This window comes from Lactuca sativa, chromosome 4 (genome assembly GCF_002870075.4).
Source record: "Lactuca sativa cultivar Salinas chromosome 4, Lsat_Salinas_v11, whole genome shotgun sequence".
Taxonomy (NCBI): Eukaryota; Viridiplantae; Streptophyta; class Magnoliopsida; order Asterales; family Asteraceae; genus Lactuca; species Lactuca sativa.
In genome coordinates, this window is record NC_056626.2 from 139,779,521 (window position 1) to 139,796,813 (window position 17,293).

Sequence of the window (17,293 nt, forward strand, 5' to 3'; positions counted from 1 at the left end):
AACAACCAAAAGTTCATCTTCAACTTTCCATTCTTCAAGTATTCACATAAGGTGAGTTCATACCCCTACATTTTCATGTTTTATTCAAGTTTTAAGGGGGGGAATACAAGTTAGAACACTAAACATAACTCAAATTTAAATGACAGCTTTCTACAGAAAAGTTGAGTCCTGTTCACGGACTGTTTTGACCATCTTAAACTTAATATCTTTCAAAACTGTACAATATGCAAATATTTCAAGTTTATACCTTTCTAATGACTACTCGCACGCGTTCATACGATTTTTCTACAATTTATGGCGATTTTTATAAAACTGCCTGTCATTTCAGAAGTGATTTCGGACCAGTCTGTGAAGATGTTCATTTTCACACTAGTTTGAGACCACTAAAAATCATAATAAAAATTAGGAACAAAGTAGACTCATTTTATAAACTCTCAGAGGTGACGGATTCAGTTTTTGACTTACGAGGATTTTTCTATGAGTTTTCTAAAAACAGGGACAGTAAAGGGCAAAACTGTCAAAAGTGGTTTATACATTTATTAACACCTTCTAACATTTTTTAGCAATGTTTATACATTAAGGAAGTTAAAACACAATCATTTAAATATGTTTAATTACCATTTTTACAAAAGTGATAAGTACAAAAAGGTCTTTAGTATCAAACTTAAGGATTATTTCATGCAAAGTTTCTAATAAAAACGTAAGAATATGAACAACAATTACGAAACATACCAAATCATCTTTTAAAATTTATACATATATATAACCATATACATATATATGTTTTGTTTACAAAACTTCTTTATGCTTTTATATTATAAATTGCATGCCTCTATATGTATAGTTATATAAGAAATGTTTAAAAGACTTAGAAAGGCTATCCACCCTGTTTCCTTTTCCTCGATTTGGATGTGGTCTGGTGGGATATCGGGTACTCCTCCGAAGGTCGTTTAAATATTAGTTATATATCATGTATACATATATGGTCATAAATGTTCCACCAGTTAATTTAGTTTCGATACTCCTGGGTAGCAAAGGTGTATAAACCTACTTGGACACTCATCAATTACATTCTAGTAAACTATTATAGGAATAGTTTAGAGTAAACAAAACATTTTCACTACTACAAGAAATTACACCAGAGTCAGTTCATTCATGAGTCCAGACTACATGTTATATGAAGGAATACTTTTACATGAATACTTATACATGAATACTTTTACATAAACATTATATGGCAAATTACTACTACATGTTATATGAAGGAATACTCTTACCTGAATACTTATACATGAATACTTGTACATGAATACTTTTACATAGACATCATATGGCAATTTAATATTACATGTTATATGTCTAGATACGGTTATATTGTTCACCTTTCTATCTTTACCTTGTGATTCAATCACATCATCGACGAGGTAGACTGGGACTTTATCTCCTAGTACCACATCATACTTTGAGGGACTAACCATTCCGATAACCACTGCTAGCTACAGAGGTAAATGAACAATCTACGGATGTTCTAGGTTGATACCATCGTGGGTATACAGAAGGGACTAACTATTCCTAAACCCGGCTGTTAGCAACAGAGGTAAATGAACAGTCTACGGATGTTCTAGGTTGATACCATTTCAGGTATACTTAAGAGACTACTAATAAGAGTTAAACAAGGAAAAACCATCACATTTTCAAGAGATGCGTACTTTCAAAACAGTCAGGTCTAGGTAAAAGACTACTTTCAAAACATTCGAGTCTTGGTAGAAGACTACTTTTATACTAGTAGGAAATATGGGATTTTCTAGAGCTTTTCGTACTTATACTAAATGTTTCATCATTCATTTACCAGTCTTTCATATCAACTAATCAAAGCAATGACATTAAATACTTATGAACTCACCAGCTTAAATGCTGATCTACTCTTTCAAAATAACTTGTATTCTCAGGTTACAAATAGACAGGTGTCGATACAAGGTTCAGAGAAGACGGAGCAGTCAAGACTCGTCCTTTTTTTTGATAAGTTATTATCATATCTTGTACAATGAAAGAAAACACTTGTAACTAAAATTTATACTATTAATGCAATGGATGATGTTGTTGCTTGTTTACTACTTTACATTTGTTGTGATGCATACATGACGTCCTCCGCCCCAGAACGTTTCCGCCGTTCGTTGTTTTGGGGTGTGACAGATTGGTATCAGAGCATTGTTTATAGTGAATTGAGTATATCAACCCATAAAAGATATACTAACTATAAATACAATGGGATTAAAAATACTCTGATTTAGAGTTTATACTTTAAATAATAAAATATTTAAGTAAGTATACGTGCTGCATTCATACTAAAATCAGTGTCACTAGGACAGTACAAAAGAATTACGATTGTTGGGCAACACAAGTGGGCTTAGAGACATATGGTCAAAACTGGGAAGATATAGCCTGATCGCCTATATTATCCGAGGGTTGACTAGCATGTGCCTAAGTTTAAATGTGTAGTCGCAACAATGCTAAAATCTTACTAACCCTACCACAATGAGAACAATAGAACATAACATTAAAAATTAAAATACTATAGGAGTATTTGGTGTTACTATAAGTACTTTATACTTGAGAATTTAAAACAGGATCCTCATTACTAAGTTGATAGTTGCTAAGTGGATACACTATGGCTACATGTAATTAGGATGTTATAGACTTAGAATCAGTGATAATTTTGCCTTACCTCTATTCTGTGTGAATTTGGAAATAAGGTCACTTATTCGAAGGTCTATCCTGTTTAGATTACACATAGCTGGTATGCACTTCACAAATAGCGATGTAACTAATAAGGGTTTTTCTAAATAATTATCTAGATAGTTCGTCTAATAATTATCCACTTACCCTAAATTCTCGCATAGAAATCATAGTTGGACTCCATCCCCTCGGCAACCAGTATCTTCCGAATGAAGTCATAGCTGGTTGGTTTGGAGAAGAACCAGAGAATGATCATCCTATCCCTTTGGATGATCATCATGATGAAAACCTTTCAGCCGATGCTAATTCCGAACTAGAGGTTGAGAACCTACCTCGAGCAACTCCCTTTCCAATTCCTAACCCTCGTCCAGCTCTTCATGGCCCGACGCCTGATTCGGTGGAATGCTTGGAAACATGAAGCCAAGAACAAGATCAGCCCATGCCATTTATTGGCGACCGAAACTTTTACGACCTGAGCAATGGGGGCTCAGCAGGTAGAATCTTGCCAATCATGGTCCGCAGAGTGGCCCAAAATGAGATTCAAGGCAGGACAGCCCAACATCAAATTGCCGAAGTTGTCACCGATGCAAGAATCAATACCCTCCACACCACTCATCTAGAAGATGCTCACAAGAGATCAGAAAGAAACCATGAGAACCTGCTGCAAACACTAGCTGAAAACCCGAGCCAAAGTCATAGAGCTCCAAGTACGCCAGAGGGTGTAATAAAGACACCTACTTGACATGGAACGTCAATTGGTTGAACTAAGAATTCACCAGAGGAATTACCGTCACCAGTAGTAGACGCTTTACTTTATTTCCCTTACAAAAAGAGGAATCGTATTCTTCTGTCTATGCCTGATGTGGCATTTTCTATGAAATTATCTTGTACCGTAAGTACTTTAGTTAGGTCTTTATACTGTCAGGAACTATCTCCTGTGTATATGATGTAAGACCTTTACAAGGCCATTTTCCTGAACCTTTACGCCGTAAATATCCAAGATATTGACCGCCGGCTAACTTTTGTGTCATTTCCATCATTCAAGTACTCTTATCATACTCTCATTGGAGTCTATCTGAAACCTGCTTTAGTTAAGTCATTGGACCATAGCAAGTTAGATACGGAGACATTTCCAAGTCTCTTTCAGTGGTTGGATTTTATTATTCACCAATCCACGATACCTCAACTTGTACAACAAACAGTGACATTCCATACCACCACCATCCCTACTACCTCAGTGCCAACAAGACCATATGTTGGAAACCTGCCAAAATGCACCAAGTGTAGCTTTCATCACAAAGGAAAGTGCAGGGAAATGCATTGCAAGAACTATAATGAAAAAGGGGCATACCACAAAGTTCTGTAGGGTGCCGGCTCAACAGACCAACCAGAACACAAAAGCTGGGATGAGTCGGACTTGCTACAGATGTGGAGAAGTAGGGCATTTCATAAAGGAGTTCCCGGAGACTAAAAACAAAGATGTCAAGAGCATCGGAAGTGTTTTAGCAACAGAGCGTGGGAAAGCAGTAATAGACCCCGCTGAGATTCCGGTACGTTCATTCCCGATAGCACATATGCATGGATACTATATAATAGCAACGCGGAGAGGAGTATTGTGAGTCGTAGATTTAATCAATTTCTCAACCAAAAACCTCAAAAACTTAAACGAATTATTTACAGTAGAATTGGAATAATCAAAAGCACTAGAGACGTGTACATAGGGTGCACTCTAACACTAAATCAACCAATTCATTCAAATCATCCTAAAACCGGTCACAATAAAAATTTACGACATTTTCATTTTAACAACGTATTAGTTAGTTTCCTCACCATACCGATATCATATATTACGAAAAGTCCATTCGCCTAAACCCATCGAGTAATAGAACCCTCGTTGTCTATAATGACAAACCGGACACAATCCCCCGACTCACCTTTTGCAACAAGACTCAGAAGTACCTACACAGGAGGCACCACGCCGTCCTAGCCTGTGCTGTGGATAAGAAACAAGAAGAGAAAGACATCATGGATGTTGAAAAAGCCCGTAACCTTCTCGATATATTCAGAGAAGATCTCCTGAGAATACCATCCATACGGTAACCCGAGTTCAAAAATCAACCTAAGTGTAGTAGTTGCGAAAAAGGGTTGTGGTAAATGCCATCTCACCCAAGTTAATCACCCCACTCAAGTAGAGACTATGGACCCATACTAGTGAATCTATGATTACTAAGTGTATATATTGGAGCCCTATATAATTAAGATTCTACGGACTTAGGGTTGGTAATTCCGCTTTAAATCCTTTTCCTTGTTTGGATGTGGGCTTAGAATAGAATCACCGATTCGACTGTCTTTTCAATCTTAATTATATACGACTTATAAACACAAAGAGATGATAGATGAATCAGTTATGAGTCATACCATGAACTCCATGACAAGCTACCCAGGACAGTGGATGGACATGCTACCACTGAGCGATCGTAGACAAATCAACCAAACCCACACACTTTCTACCGACCAAGGATACAAAGAAAAATAGAAAAGCTAACAGGAGCATATACAAAGAAAATTGCGAGACTGCATAGTATACCACTGTCTATCATTTTGGATAAGGGACAGGCGATTCACCTCGTGTTTTTAATAGTCATTAAAGAAGTCCTTTTTATCACCCTCAAACTGAAAGACAAAGAGGAAGAACCATTCATCGAATCCTTATACAACATCAACTATTACATTAACATCAAGGTCACGTCATTCGAAGCTCTCTGCAGAAGCAAGTGTAGATCACCTCTTTGATGGGATGAGGTAGGTGACACACAAATAGCTAACAGGCAAGTTCCTAACAACACTTTCACCAGCCCCCAGATCATACGAGAAACTACAGAGAAGATTGTTCAAACCCATGAATGATTGAAGGCATCCCAGGATCGAAAGAAGATCTTGTCTGATGAGACTCTTGTTATTCCACTGGATGAAATTGAAATCAACGGGAGTCTAAACTTCATCGAAGAACCGGTAGAAATCATGGATCAGGAGGTCAAAAGGACGAAACAAAGCCGCATACCCATAGTGAAGGCCCGTTGGAACGCCAAGCGAGGACCTGAATTCACTAGGGAACGCGCGAATCAAATAAAAAAATAAAGAAATAAAAAAAAGAAACACCCCCAATTGTTTAGTGAAATCTCGTCTACAAGTTTAATTTCGGGGCGAAATTCTTTTAACGGGGGGAGAATGTAACAATTGGTAAAAATAGGAACGATCGTACGATGCTATCTTTTGATTATTAATCAATATGAGTATTTTATTAAGAATGGTTGAAGGAATTTAACCTCTTTTATTTAAATAAGTTATTGTGAAATATAAAACAAGTAACTAATGATAATTCCGTTATGGTGTATGACTACGAACCATCACCAGTTTGTGAAATTAGCATATAACATCATTTAAACGCAACAAACTTAATTTTTGTATCAACATGTCTCTATTTGATAAGTAAGTTAGGTTCTATGTAAAACGTTTGCTTAATAGATGTGAAGGATCTAAATTTGACAAATATACGAACCAAAGTGACAAAACGTGTTTAACGATATGGTTAACCGGTTAAATGTCACGAAATTATACATTGCTCAATAAATTTTATATTTAAATAAATTAAAATATAAAATGAATTATTATAAGGTATAATTAAAATGTATTTAAGTGTTTTTGAATAAAAAGAATAAAACATAAACATTAAAGTTCAAATACACAAAAACTACATTGTTATTTTATACTAAGTATACATGTATGTATTTGTATATATGTATTATTATCTAGTGAATGACTAGTTATGAGTCATGAATTAAAGTGATTTCATGTAAGTTTTATGATGTCTAAATCAATTAAGATAAGAGAATTGGTGGAGATAAGTGCCAACTTAACTAATAAGTGCTTAATCACTTAAGACATTTTACTAAGAATGCTTATTAATCCCTCTTTTAATTTTCGAGATTAAGACCTTCCCTCTCCTTAAATAGAACTCCTAACTAACTAAATAACTAGTAGTTAGTTAGTTAACTAACTCTATCTCTAAGCAACCACCCAAGCAAGTGGCTAGACAAGATCACATCACTTAAACTCACATCCCATCACAAGCTAGTCTAGGTTTTGTCCCCTTATCCTCTTCCACCCTTTCCTCCTTCATAACCACGAAATTTCCTCTTCATTTTACCCTCATTTGACCAGCCAATACTCCAAGTAATTACTCTCAACCTTCATCTCATTTTCAAGCACAAGAACTTCCTTCCAAAGCCATCAAAACCATGAACTAAAGTGTTGCTGTCCCTTTTGTGTTTCAGCCACCATTTCACCCATCTACACCTTCCTTTTGCTTGATATTTTTACTACCAAATACCCCTGGAAGTTACTTGTTTTGATACTCAAAATTATTGATTCAAAACAGTGAGTAAACTACCCTTTTTCTTGCACTTTTGCTGTGAAATTTTCGTGACAGCAACATAGCCAAAAGAGTGGCTGTTTTGGAGCATCAAACCAACAACCAAAAGTTCATCTTCAACTTTCCATTCTTCAAGTATTCACATAAGGTGAGTTCATACTCCTACATTTTCATGTTTTATTCAAGTTTTAAGGGGGGGAATACAAGTTAGAACACTAAACATAACTCAAATTTAAATGACAGCTTTCTACAGAAAAGTTGAGTCCTGTTCACGGACTGTTTTGACCATCTTAAACTTAATATCTTTCAAAACTGTACGATATGCAAATATTTCAAGTTTATACCTTTCTAATGACTACTCGCACGCGTTCATACGATTTTTCTACAATTTATGGCGATTTTTATAAAACTGCCTGTCATTTCAGAAGTGATTTCGGACCAGTCTGTGAAGATGTTCATTTTCACACTAGTTTGAGACCACTAAAAATCATAATAAAAATTAGGAACAAAGTAGACTCATTTTATAAACTCTCAGAGGTGACGGATTCAGTTTTTGACTTACGAGGATTTTTCTATGAGTTTTCTAAAAACAGGGACAGTAAAGGGCAAAACTGTCAAAAGTGGTTTATACATTTATTAACACCTTCTAACATTTTTTAGCAATGTTTATACATTAAGGAAGTTAAAACACAATCATTTAAATATGTTTAATTACCATTTTTACAAAAGTTATAAGTACAAAAAGGTCTTTAGTATCAAACTTAAGGATTATTTCATGCAAAGTTTCTAATAAAAACGTAAGAATATGAACAACAATTACGAAACATACCAAATCATCTTTTAAAATTTATACATATATATAACCATATACATATATATGTTTTGTTTACAAAACTTCTTTATGCTTTTATATTATAAATTGCATGCCTCTATATGTATAGTTATATAAGAAATGTTTAAAAGACTTAGAAAGGCTATCCACCCTGTTTCCTTTTCCTCGATTTGGATGTGGTCTGGTGGGATATCGGGTACTCCTCCGAAGGTCGTTTAAATATTAGTTATATATCATGTATACATATATGGTCATAAATGTTCCACCAGTTAATTTAGTTTCGATACTCCTGGGTAGCAAAGGTGTATAAACCTACTTGGACACTCATCAATTACATTCTAGTAAACTATTATAGGAATAGTTTAGAGTAAACAAAACATTTTCACTACTACAAGAAATTACACCAGAGTCAGTTCATTCATGAGTCCAGACTACATGTTATATGAAGGAATACTTTTACATGAATACTTATACATGAATACTTTTACATAAACATTATATGGCAAATTACTACTACATGTTATATGAAGGAATACTCTTACCTGAATACTTATACATGAATACTTGTACATGAATACTTTTACATAGACATCATATGGCAATTTAATATTACATGTTATATGTCTAGATACGGTTATATTGTTCACCTTTCTATCTTTACCTTGTGATTCAATCACATCATCGACGAGGTAGACTGGGACTTTATCTCCTAGTACCACATCATACTTTGAGGGACTAACCATTCCGATAACCACTGCTAGCTACAGAGGTAAATGAACAATCTACGGATGTTCTAGGTTGATACCATCGTGGGTATACAGAAGGGACTAACTATTCCTAAACCCGGCTGTTAGCAACAGAGGTAAATGAACAGTCTACGGATGTTCTAGGTTGATACCATTTCAGGTATACTTAAGAGACTACTAATAAGAGTTAAACAAGGAAAAACCATCACATTTTCAAGAGATGCGTACTTTCAAAACAGTCAGGTCTAGGTAAAAGACTACTTTCAAAACATTCGAGTCTTGGTAGAAGACTACTTTTATACTAGTAGGAAATATGGGATTTTCTAGAGCTTTTCGTACTTATACTAAATGTTTCATCATTCATTTACCAGTCTTTCATATCAACTAATCAAAGCAATGACATTAAATACTTATGAACTCACCAGCTTAAATGCTGATCTACTCTTTCAAAATAACTTGTATTCTCAGGTTACAAATAGACAGGTGTCGATACAAGGTTCAGAGAAGACGGAGCAGTCAAGACTCGTCCTTTTTTTGATAAGTTATTATCATATCTTGTACAATGAAAGAAAACACTTGTAACTAAAATTTATACTATTGATGCAATGGATGATGTTGTTGCTTGTTTACTACTTTACATTTGTTGTGATGCATACATGACGTCCTCCGCCCCAGAACGTTTCCGCCGTTCGTTGTTTTGGGGTGTGACACTTATCGCCACCTTACGCCACCGAATCATCAAGGAAACACCACCTCTGTTGAGGTCTTCAACCACCCGAAGCCACCACAAAGTTGTTTCCATTTCCGTAGAAGAAGAGCCGTGAAAGTTATGTCTCCTCAGCGTCACCATCCTTTCTCCACCACCTTTTAGTCGCGATTGACGTCGGGGATCACCAGAGTAATTTGTTCTACATTAGAAGAGGAGCAAGACAGTCAGAAGTGCCGATTTGAACTGCCAAACCCAATCGTCATTGCGTGAACGAGCCTGCCATCGTTGCTCCTTCGCCATTGATGCCACAACGTTACTGCTGGGGTTTCCCAGTCTAAGGTTGTGCACCTTCCTCGTCTCCAGGATTCTACTTGCATTAGTTTTCAGGAGCTGATGTTAAAGCCTTATAGTGCTTGTGAGGTTTTGGTCGAGTGTAGTTGTAAAAAACCACCATGGCAGTCGGCCATGGTGGCTGCTATCGCCACTCGTGAGTACGCTACCGCCGACGTACACCGCTAGATCAATGGCTGGATCCGTTTCCAAGCAGAAGCATGTGTGTGTGTGCTTTCAGTCGTGTGTGTGTTGCGTGTGATCTATGTTGGTCAAAAAACCTAGAACAACAACTGCCACCATGCACCACAGTGTGTATGTGTGTGCGTTTATTTGAGATTCAGCATTGTAAAGTGTAATTACAAATTGAATAATGGAAAGAAACTGAAAACCACCACCTTAGGTTGGTGGCTACAGCCTCCTGCCGCCACCGGCTGCTGTGTTGGGTGGTGGTGTGCCTTGTTGAATCGTGACTCGTTTGGATGTTTGGACAAAGGGACTAACAAACCCTAATGGGCCCCAATAAGGCTTAATGGGCCTAGTAAACCCTAACGGGCCCAATGAAGATTAATGGACCTAAAAGCCCAAACAGATGACTAATGGGCCTAATGAAACCTTAATGGGCCTAATGAACCCTAATTGATCAAAAGACATATCAATTGGGCCTATTGGGCTAAGATGGGGTTAGAGACCCTAATTAGGGTTTATAAAGCCCTAATATTGGATTTATGGGCTTGGACTTATCGGGACCCATATTTGGGCCATGGGAATAAAATTGTGTATTAAGCCTAATCATACCATATGATTTATCTAGTAGAGTGATTGACTTAATAGATTCAATCCTTAATGGGTTAAATAAGAAACACTTAACCCTAATTGTCATTTTATGTGAAAACCCTAATTTCACTTGGGTTTATTGTTGGGCCTTTTATTGGGACTTGATGATTGGGTTATTAATGGGCCATCGAAGATCAAGCAAATGAACTAGAATAATTAATGGGCTTTGAGGTAAGGCCCATATAAGTAGTAGGGCCCAATTTGGAAAATTGAACCATAGATGGGCCATAGTTGGGCCTTAATTATTATATAATATTGGACCATTAGTCTGTCAAAGGTTGGACAGGAATAAATAGTTGGGCCTTATGGTAAGACCTTGTAAAGGTTTGGGCCCAATTTGGAAAATTGGGCCATATGTTGGGCTTTGACTCATAGTTGACTTTTGGGCCTTTGGATTGGGCCTTGGGCTTGAATAAAGCTGAGTTAGGGGTAAAGTAGTATTTACCCCAAGTATGTATTTATGGTTATGTGTTGGAACCCAATTATTAAATGGGTGATGTTTTGATATTGAAAGTTCGAGAATCTGTCATCCAGCACCTGAGATTGGGTCTGCGGGACTTCAGCAGTGTGGGGTTGAGTGTATGGGACTTCAGCAGTGTGAGGTGAGTTACCTTCCAGTAGAAGTGGGTGTAAGGCACCAAGGCCGGCCCACTAGTAGTTGACTATAGTTGAGATGATTGTCTTTGTGATTATTGTATGGTTTGCTACTACCTTGTATGTCTATGTGATAGCATGATATGTTATATGTGATAGTGGTAGTAGGAGGGGAATAGTCCCTAAGTTCAGTTGTTAGGACCGAAGGGTAGGTCGGGCACCCCAGATATGACTGACAATATTATTATGTTATGATATGTTATTATGTGATAGTAGTAGGGGGGTGAAATTGTCCCCGTGATCGGGTGAGATAGACCAGAGGGTAGGCAGGGACCCCAGAATGGCCTGACACGGGTAGTCAGCACCCCAGAATGGCTTGACAAGAGTAGTAAACACCCTAGAATGGCTTGACATAGGTAGGTCGGGCACCCCAGAATTGCCCGACAATATGTATGTTATGTGATTGTATGGTATGTGGTATGATGGGGGAACTCACTAAGCTTTGTGCTTACAGTTTACAATTTTGGTTTCAGATACTTGTTTTTAAAGGAAAGGAGTCGGCTTGATCCCAACACATCACACCATGTTTTCCGCACACGAGATCCTTGGGATTACACTCTGATATTGTTTTATGATACTATGTTTTGGTTATTGACACTTTCGGTCTTGACATGAGATATTATTATGAATGTTTTTATACTGATGGTTTTATGTAATAACTTAACTAAAACAAAATTTTTTGCCTGTAATTTTGGGATGTTACATTTTGGTATCAGAGCCTTGGTTTGAGGGATTCGGACACACTCTCGGGTGTGTTTGAACTCAAACTAAGGACTTGGTTTGAAAATTTTCAAAAGTAAAAATCATTTTGTGAAAAGAATTTGAGAAGCTAACAGATCTTTGAAAAGAACAAAGTGTGTGATATGTGTAATCAATCGAGCTCAAGTAAGTTTTCCCCAAGATACCCCTACATGTTATGTTATGATCTGATATGATACTGAAAACTGCATACTAGATTAGGGTTGAGGATCTAGGAAGGATGCCTTATATGCCTATTGTATGTGCTTGTAGACTTGTATGCTAGTACTGATCAGTTAGTAATATGATAGCATGTTTAGGTTATGCCTGATTGTATGAGCCTTTGAATTGCATGTACAAATCCCTGAGTAGAGGATAGAATGATTAGACTGGAATATGATGGTTAGATTTTCCATTGTCTGAATGCGGCTTGCTTTGTGCTTTGTTGGACTCTTAGTAATGGGAGCTAGCTATATTCATGAGGTAGCTAGTTGACATTACTGGGGATTTTCCAGCAGCTGAGGACTGGGTGAATACGGAACCTAGGAAAGCCTAGGGTATGTTTCAGTGGGTTTGTAGTGAGGCTCAGTGAGACTTCGGTGTACCAGTTTGAGGAAGTGACATGGAGGATTCAGGAGGATTGCTGAGGAAGGTATGGATAGGTGTGGAAAGTAATATTGGGCCCGTACTACTGAAAGCACAAGATCCATACTCGAATCGGTGAGTGTCTTGGAGAATCTGAGATGCCTCAGGGAGGAGTTTATGAATCGGGTTGGGGACAGAGGATGTCCGTGTTGTTGTAGCTTAGCCATTGGCAAGTGAGTTAGTGAGCGTGGCAGGGTATCAGCCCTGAAGGGTATGAGTTCCTTGAGGGTGCAAATGCGAGATCGATTCGAAGCACTTTGATAAGAGGGGTTCATGCTAGGTGCATATAGTAAAGGGTCCTGGGAAGAGACCCATTATTTCTGATCATCAGGTGAGAGGCCAGCAGGGCCGGAGTCAGTGTAGCACGTACGGGAAAGTGCACGAGGAAGTTTGTCGCTCCAAGGGTTTAGGTTGCTATAGGTGTGGCAGGGTTGATCATGTCAGCAAAAGGTGATAAGGATTCTTGGGTATATTCGGATCTTTGGAATGTCAATTCGGTATGGCATTAAGCACCCAAGATTGAAACTCAGATTCTGGTTCCGGGTTAGGAGCAGAGCCTAAACCAGTTGATGCGCGATCGCAGAAGTTCATCTCATCAGAGATTACTTTTGGAGTTTTGGGAATGGACCTTGGTGGTCTTTTGTTCAGCCAAGGAAGGAATTTAAGAGATTAGATGGTTGTCTAGGGGCCTTTCAGGCCAGATTCATCGCATGAAAGTTAGGGGTTCGTCTAAAACCCAAGGTCTGTGGATTCTTAGAATCCTTCAGAAAGGAGAAACCTATTGTTAGTTCCCGTCCTCAGGTCCGGAGAGAGTTTTGTACCGTGTTCTCATGATGGTCTAAGTATCTCTGATGAATGTGATCAGTATTCCTCTAGATGTTGCGGGTATGTCATCTTCTACTGCTAATAGGTGGATGATGGGAATATGAATCGCTTTGGAATTGTGAGTGACTTTGGATAGGTCGTATCTCAGGCTAGTTTTCTGCTAGTGGTTGGGTTATCAAGGATCATATATGCCATCCTACATGTCGAAAAGTCCCTGATGAACCCACAAAGGGAGGCATATTGCGGAGTGGGTTTTGCGTGTACCGTTACCATTCTGGAAATTTGTCGAGATTTGTGAAGAAGTATTATTTGGGAGATCCTTGGTCAAGAATTAGTGGGATGGTTCTCCAGTGAAGTCCGAGTTCAGTGATTCTATCATTTGTTTGTATATGGTCGAATATGTCTATGGATGAACTTTGGAGTTCATGGCACTACTATTGCTAAGATAGGATTAGTAGCACGAAGATGGTGATGTCAGTTACGGATGTTAGATGTAGAAGTAGTTGGTCCTTGGATGTTCAAGAGAATTGCATTTCTCGCATGGGCTGTGATCAGTTAGACTTTAGTGATATTGCAAGAATGAAAGTGGGAATAAGGATTCGTCAACTAGAAAGAAGATTATAGCCTCTAGTTGTCAGCATGGGAGGTGGATTGGGGTGTTAGATTGGACCATATTTCAAGATTACTCATCGAGATTTCCGAGTATAGGCGATCTTAAGGTTTAACCGGTGATTAATCGCTAGCATTGGTAAGTACAGGTTGTCGTCAGTGGGATACTAGAAAGCGAGAAGGATTGGGAATCCATCAATTCTCGCATGCCGTGAAGACTTGGTTGAATCTAAGCGGGGGAGAGACTTTTTATAAAGTTCTCCAAATATGAGTTTTGGTTGCGCGGGGTGCAATCTCATGGGCACTTTGTCAACCAGAAGGGTATTCTAGTTGATCCGGCGAATATAGAGGTCGTGATGCAGTGGGAGATTCCGAGGTCTCCATCTGAGATTCGGGGTTTCCTGGGTCTAGCAGGTTATTACCGGAGATTTACACGGGACTTCTCCGATATTGCAGTTCCGTTGACCCGACTGACCGAGAAATCGGTGGCCTTTCGCTGGGGGCCTGAGCAGCAAGCAGCCTTCTCAGACAGTGGTTGTGCGAGGCACCGATTCTCACCCTGCCAGAGGGTGTAGATGATTTCGTGGTTTACTGTGACGTTTTGATCACATGCATGGGTACGGTACTGATACAGTGGGGTCACGTGATAGTAGGTTTCGGGAACCAGGTTAGAGTTCCGGTTAGGACTCAATTTAAGTGGTGTGTTAGGTCGAGTTCGTGTTCGACCCGGTTTGGGAAGTGTTGTAAGACTACGGGGGTAGCCATAGCATTCACTAGTGGCCAGTTAGTAGGGAAGGTGTTGTAAGACTACGGGGCTAGCCGTAGCATTCACTAGTCGTCAGTTAGTATGGAGTGTTGTAAGACTACAGGGGTAGCTGTAGCATTCACTAGTGGTCAATTAGCATGGGAAGTGTTGTAAGTTTGGGGGTGTAGTCGTAGCGTTCACTAGCATTCAGATAGTATTAGAGTGTTGTAAGTCTGTGGGTGTAGCCGTAGCATTCACTAGCAGCTAGATAGTGTTAGAGTGTTGTAAGTCTGCGGGTGTAGCTGTAGCATTCACTAGCAGCCAGATAGTGATAGAGTGTTCTAAGTCTTCAGGTGTAGACGTAGCATTCACTAGGTTGGTAGATAGCATGAGTGCATTGTTAGGACGCGGAAGGAACATCAGTACCCACTAGTTCAGGTGCAGCAATGAGGATCTGGAAATGCACTGTTTGGATTTCGGGATTACCCAAATGGATTAGATCTGGTTGAGCTAGTGATAAGATAGTTGGAACGTCACTACAGTCATAAGATTAGGGAAGCAATGGGTTGCTTAGGTTCGTGTATGATATAAGGCTACTGTTGGTCATGGAGCCATCACTTTAAGCCTTGGGTTTGGTGACGTCAGTATTCGACGGATGGAACCAATCAGTTAGATCATAAAGTTTTTAGAGTCAGAATGGCATGATAACTAGTTGCAACTAGTTCCAGAGAAGGATTTCATTCAGAAGTCGTGTGAGGCGACTATGTGGGAGCCCTTTTAGCTCGACGACCAGGCTGGAACCCGGTAAATTCAGATGACTGACGGATGATTTAAGACTAGGAAGGTCTCGATAGATTTGGGAAGCAGCTATGTAGCAGCATACTTCTTCAGGCAGTTCAGTGTTCATGCAGTTTCAACATTGGGCAGTGTTAGCATTCGTGTTTCAGGTTGCAAGTATGGAAAAAGTAGCTAGATGATTTGGGAAGCAACAAGTCACTCACAGCCGGAGTATCTGAGCCTTGGCCAAGTATTAGTGGTCTGCAAGGATAATTGGGTATGTGACCCTGTTTTATAGTGGGAACCTCGAGCTATCAGAAGTTGAGTGGTCTGCCAGGGAATCAGACAATCTCAAGACAGCAGATTCAGATGGAGTAGATGTGATCTTGTTACGAGGAGTTCGTTCGCCTGCGGATGTTAGGGCTTTGCAAATACCGGTCTCAACTACCCTAGGAAGGATAGGGTGTTCCTAGGATGGTGACCATGTTAATACCCAAGAATAGCTTGACATAGGTAGGTCGGGCACCCCAAAATTGCCCGACAATATGTATGCTATGTGATTGTATGGTATTTGGTATGATAGGGGAGCTCACTAAGCTTTGTGCTTACGATTTACAATTTTGGTTTCAGTTACTCGTTTTTAAAGGAAAGGAGTCAGCTTGATAGCAATGCATCAAACCATTTTTTTCCGCACACGGGATCTTTGGGATTACACTCTGATATGGATTTGTGATACTATGTTTTGGTTATTGACACTTTGGGTCTTGACATGAGATATTATAATGAATGTTTTTATATTGATGGTTTTATGTAATAACTTAATTAAAATGGAATTGTTGGCTTGTAATTTTGGGATGTTATATTATTAGCCGACGCTGGGTGGAGGTTATAGAAATCCCGTAACACACGAGTTCATGCCCTGATGCGGAAAAGGTGGTATTTGCTTCATGTATGCTGAGGGATCAAACCCAAGATTGGTGGGGAGAGGTGACTAGCTAGGTGGGAGCAGTCAGTGTTTGATGATATGACATGGGTCGAGTTTGTTACGTGATTTGATTTGGAGTTTGCAGCACCTATCGAGGTGCAATGGCTAGTGAGGGTGTATCATGACCTACAACAGCCCACCGAGACTGTGGCAGAGATCACCGCCAAGTTTTGGGAACGAGCATTGTTTATCCTACAGTATGCTACAGACGAGGATATGAGGCGGAAGAGGTATCATTCCATGCCGAGGGATGATATCTGTGAGTTTGTGAGTTTTACAGGGTGCAAAACCCGGAATGAGATGGAGAAGGCCCTTGAGCGGGAGATGGAGTTGGACTTCCGCACCAAGCACAAGCCTGAGCAGGCACAGGCAGTAGTAAGTCAGGCTAAAAAACCTAAGTCCTCGGATTCTTCCAGCAAGGGCCAGTTGGGTCATGGCCGGTGTGCCAAGTGAGGTAAACCGCACATTAGGGCTTGTCGGACGGCAGGCACGGGATGCTACGTATGTGGCCAATATGGCCACGTGATCAGGGATTGCTCCAAGAAGGGCTTGATTTGTTATCACTGCAACTAGACCGGCCACAAACAGGCCGATTATCCAAGGTTGCAGGGAGGGGGAGGAAAAGTGGTGGTGCCTACGCCTGTCACTATGAGGATTACTGATGGTCGCCCTGCTAAGGCGGATGCTCCTGCA